Below are 5452 nucleotides of genomic sequence, written 5' to 3'. Positions count from 1 at the left end.
GGGGATTACTGTAAGTCATTATGTAAGAAGATGGGAAAAGGTTTCTGTACTTTCACTCTTCATCTTATAAAAAGATTAAGAGAAACTTAAAAAAAAATAAATCAGTGCCAAGCGAGGAGGGGGGTCAGGTAGACTAGTGCAGATGTGGGGACTGTCTCACTGCCAACGGATCCCTAAACAAAAGGCTCCTGTCATTTTATAGACCCAGGAGGCTAAAAGGAGGGAAAGAGGGAAGGGCTAGGAGTAAAATGTACTGAATACTGAGGGTACAGAGAAATATCAAGGCACCGCCCCGCTTCTGGCCCCTAACAAGGTGGTCTCAGCAGAGACACATGAAAGACGTCATGGCTAGGGCTCCCACCCCTTCCCTTCATAAGGAGGCCTCCTGGACTGGGGATGTAGATATGCATAAGAGCATGGCTGGGTGATGGGCCAGGGTGGGGCCAGAGTCCTTGACTGCAACTCACCTCAGAGAGCACAGTGCGCTGGCTGTTCACCTAGTCTGGTGAGAGGTGAGCAGCTTTCCCCCAAGGCCTGTCAGGTAAAGCTTTGTAACAGCCTTTGGTCAGGCCCAAAAAATCTCACATAGTTTTTGCCCAGGACCTAGACTTCTCATCTTATAAAAAGATTAAGAGAAACTTAAAAAAAAGAAATGCCTACACGTTGCTGGAGTAGACATCTCGGGATCCAATGATGACCAAATTCATGCTAAGGACTGCTGAGCAGAAGAAAAATAAAAAGAATCTCTGACAGCATCATGGAACAGTCATATTAACCTGGGGCTATCTCTAAACTTCTATTTACATTTGAAAAAAAAAAGAAAACTGCTAATTTGTTTAAGCCACTGCTTTTCAAGCTTGATTACAGCTAAATGCAATTCATAAGTGCTACATGGAGGTCCCAGGAGCATGGCTCCCAAATGGTGGTGCCGGCAGGTTCATGAGATTTTCACTGGTCCTTGGTAGGTAAGAAAAAATGAACAATTTAGTCAGTTTTTCATAATATTAAATTTATTCAAGTTTTTAGTACTGAGATTATGCCCTTCTAAATTAGTTGATGTTATCTTGTCCTCTCTTTTATAAGCAGATGGTGCTAATTTATGGTGCTGGTTATATCTAAAATCCTTACTTAAAATATTTTGGAAAAATTTACCAGTCATACCACTTAAAAATACCTCATAGTAACTAAACCTCCCTCAACTGTGGATATTTATACATTCCTGGGGAAAACTCAGTTCTCCTTTACTCTAATACTTATTACACTGCTGTGACCAGTTGTCTGGGCTTGCCACAGCAAGCAATTCTGACACTAAGTGCCTGGAGGTAGCGCAGACCTCACGGGTTAAGGGCTCAGTCCCACAAGATGGCCTTCCACTTCAGGTGCCAATTGCACATAGTGAGTCTCCCAGTCACCCACAACTTCTGTCCAACTTGGCTACAAATTAGATTTCCCACAACCCCCTCCTCAGGTCTGATAATTTGCTAGAGCAGCTCACAGAACCCAGGAAAAAAGTTTACTCACTATTGTTAATTTATTACATAGGATATTTTAAAGAACACAAATGAATAGCTAGATGAAGAGATACATTGAGCGAAGTCTGGAAGGGTCCAGGGCACAGGAGCTTCTGTCTCTCCCAGAGCTGGGGTACACTTTAGCACATGAATGTGCTCACCAACCTAAAACCTCTCCAAACCCATTCTTTTGGGATTTTTATGGAGGCTTCCTCGCATAGGCATGATCGATTATTAACTCCATTTTCCACCTTCTCCTCTCTCTGGAGAATGGGACGTAGGGCTGAAAGTTCCAAGCTTTCAGCCTTTCTGATGACCAGTCCCATCCAGGAGGCCCTCAAAAGTCACCTCATTACAAAAGATGCTCCATCACCCAGGAAATTCCAAGGGATTCAAAAGCTCTGTGTTAGGAACTGGGGTCAAAGACCAAATATTAGAACCAAAGATTCTCCTAATACTCTTATTTACAAGGTTTTAGGGATTCTGTGTTAAGATCTCGACAGAGACCAATATAGATATTTATTATTTTTTTACAAGATGCTCCTTTCTTCAATAGGAGAAAGGTCCTGTCACTTTTGGTAAGCAATAGGAAGGGGCTGGTACAAGGGAATTCACAGGATCCACATGTATAAGAATCAGTGCCTTGGGCAGCAGGAATTAAATATTAAAGAAAGAATGAGCCAGGGTACCAGTTCAAAGGGTGACTGGGAGGTGTGGACACCAAGTTCTCTGAAGACTGCTTGAAGAGAAAAGAAATATTTAGCTGGAAAAGACTCATGGGGCACAGAATAGCTATCTTCAAACATTTGAAGTTAACAAAGGGAAAAAGGCTCAGACTTGTTCTGAGAGGCCCAGGGGCAAAGCTAGGATCAACCAGGGACAGGAGCAGAAGAGTTGTTCAAAGGAGGAAATGGCTGCCTTAAAGAGCCTGAGGCTGGCAACCACAGCAGCGATCACTGGACTGTAAGATCTATGAGAACAGGGACCCTGTCGGTTTTGTTCACTGCTCTAGCCCTAATACCTAGAATGGTGATCAGCACACAGTAGATGTACAATATATATCTGTCGAGTGAATTAATGCGGGGATACTCAGCACTTGATGGGAAGTTTGCCAAGTGACCTTAAGTGCGCTGTTGCCTAAACTTGTGTGCATCTTCCTTCATCTGCATGGTCAACCTTTAAGTCCAAATGTGTCTTTGTAGTCTATTCAGAAATACAGAGGGAGCTCCTGTCCTGAAGAGGACAACAGAAACAGTAGGGAATCAACAATCCTGACCTGGCAGAAGCTCAGCCTCCCCCGGATGGTGTGTATTTTTAATATAAAGTATAAATAAGTACCTCTGAGGTGTTAATGGTTTCTCCCTTGAATGCACGCTAGCCAGGAAGTCATGCCACCCTGAAGAGGCCCTCAAAGTTCCCTATAAGAATTTTCTAAAATCATTGTCAAAGTAGGTTATAAGTGAGCATGTTCCTTAAATCCACTGTTCCATACTTTTAGGAAGAAAAATGCAGATGTTCAATTTAACCTCCACACCACAGCAGCTAGCACATTAAATTCTCAGCAGCCTCCAGCATGCTGAAGCCATCAAGGAAGAACTTGAGATCAGAGTCATGAAGTGCAGACACAGACGTCACATGAGGTATTTATTTTGCAACCATTGGGTTCAATTGCCTAGTATCAGGTCACCAAAAACAAATTTTCAGGCTCCCAGTGAATCCCAACCAAAGGTCACACTGTTTGGCCACTCTAGGATGGCAAGCATTTGGAGAGAAGAGGATCACCTAGGAAATCTGTACACAATTCAGAGAAAAGACATCAGAAGTTAGGATAGATCCATTTCAGGTATTCAGGGCACACCTAATGTGAAGCACATCACATGACCATGAGAGACAAATAGGAATGGAGGTGAGCCCGCCTAACCCACTCTCTAGTGTTTCATTCCATATCAGCACATAGTCACAACGATCATCGACAGGAGAGAAAAAAGAGCTGAAAGACACATGTGGGGGACAACATTTAATTTTTGTTTGTTAAATAGGTGATGAAGCTTCAGTGTGGCACCATCCAGATGTTAGGGGCTGGTGCCATTCCATCGGTTTTCCTGCTGGCTTTGGTGTCCAAAAGAATCACATTCCAAAAGACATAAAAGAGGACTGAAAAACAAAGAAGAGTAACTTTCAAGATAAGGATTCCCCGCTACAGGAAAGAGCTAAATTGTGCTAAGCACATTTATTTATGTTTAAAGGTACAACTTGAACACCAGAGCAGTCTGCTGCCACCAGACTGCTCTTCTTATATAAACTATATCACTGAATAACCAAATAGTAGATGAAGGAAAGTTTTATTAAAAAAGTATTCTAGCTAATAAACGAAGGAGGAAAGAGAAATATCGCTATTTTGACTCCTAATGAATTAACGAATCTAGCCATTGCCTATTAATGGATACTAATATCAAAAGAGAAAAAGATAATTAGACATTATGAGTTTATGGATGGAAGAATTTAACAGCACATGTCAAGTAATCTTGCCCAATCCCCCGCCAAAAAAAAAATAACACCTGAATCTGATCAAACCTTCAGATACAACCACCAATTTGCAGAAAAAAAAGAGGACAGAGCAACATGTATAAAGACACCATGGAAATATAATCAGCAAAATCTAGATAGTGAAAAACTACAGGATAAATAATTCTTCAACAAATAAATGGCAAAGGGAAAAAGAGGGAGACGGAGTAGGATTCAATAATTTAAAAGATTTAAGAGATACATCGCCCAACTGCAATGTGAAATTCAAACACTAAGTATATGTGGTATTATGGTTATGTTTTAAAGAGTATTCTTTACAGATATAGAATTTAAATATTACAGAGGAAATAATAGGATGTCTTAGATTTGCTTCAAAATAATAATAGAGGGAAAAGGTGGGGCTATGGATGACACAAGAGTTGACGACTGTTGAAAGCAGCTGATGGGTACATGGGGATTCATTATACTATCCACTCTACTTTTTGTCTATGTTTAAAATTTTCCACAAATAAGTTTAAAGAAAGAATAAAAAGTTATTATGTGGACCCACTAGCCACTCCAGGTTCTCCCAATTTACCTCAAAGAAAGGGAACAAAGAAGAACATTGAGAAAGAAATAGCCCATGGATTCTGTCGGCAGGGACATTTCAGACATGGTGTGGAAAAGAATAAGGAGCTGGTAGAAAATAGTGTTAGCCATGGTGTGAAGTCACGCAGTTTGGATGCTGTGTTAAAGGGGATTATAGCATTGAGTTAAAGCTGACTTCAGAATAAAAGAATTGATGTGTATAAACCTAGTAAAAAAGTTCATGGCTTTGGCTTATAAAATGAACACTCTTGACATGAGTGAGTGAAAGGATAATTACACATAAACCCTGTGTATCAAATCAGGAGGGTTTTAATTATAAAGGAGTCTCTTGAAACCCTTTGCTCATCTCTCATTAAAGCCTTCTCACACTGCAGTATAAATATCTGCTGGCCATGCTCCTCTGGACAGACTCATTTGTCACCACCCCTGGAAAGGCAGCCCCAATCTGGATGTGGCCCTTCAGATACTTCATCCCTCAGCCAAAGGAAGACTTCCTAGGTACAGTTTCCAGAGTTTACCAGGGTTTTGGCTCAGAGGAGAAATGGCAAAGGCCCTCAGATGATGAGTTAATTTTTAAAAAGGAAGGCAGCAAAGAAGGAAGCCAGATATTCTTTATAACATCGCAATGACTTATGTAGGGGTAACTTCCCTGATGAAAAGTAATTGGAGGCTCCCCTATGATTTTGAGGTTTCAGGGAGAGAAAGGGTTAATGCTCTCTCAGTAATCCATTCCAGGCTAAGCCCTCCAATGCACAGATTTACATGAAGGTTATCTGCAAGATTAGAAGCCATACTTTTTCAGTGAAAGCTGGGAGTCCAGAGATTAC

The 5452-nt window shown here is 41.1% G+C and overlaps 1 protein-coding gene across 6 annotated transcripts in view; it reads right to left on the bottom strand.

The window, feature by feature from the left end:
- Positions 1 to 3128: 3128 nt before the first annotated feature.
- Positions 3129 to 5452, bottom strand: part of YIPF1 (Yip1 domain family member 1) — a 22616-nt gene continuing 20292 nt past the window's right edge. For 4 of the 6 annotated variants that reach the window (XM_011370453.2, XM_011370456.2, XM_011370452.2 and 1 more), the window contains one exon: positions 3129 to 3665. The gene's annotated coding sequence lies outside the window, so the exon portion shown is untranslated. The remainder of the gene's footprint in view (positions 3666 to 5452) is intronic. The other 2 variants (XM_023536818.1, XM_023536820.1) reach the window with 1 other exon arrangement.

This window comes from Pteropus vampyrus, unplaced genomic scaffold (genome assembly GCF_000151845.1).
Source record: "Pteropus vampyrus isolate Shadow unplaced genomic scaffold, Pvam_2.0 Scaffold170, whole genome shotgun sequence".
NCBI classification, from domain to species: Eukaryota; Metazoa; Chordata; class Mammalia; order Chiroptera; family Pteropodidae; genus Pteropus; species Pteropus vampyrus.
Note: the sequence above shows the minus strand (reverse complement) of the source record. Positions and strands in the feature narration are given on the sequence as shown.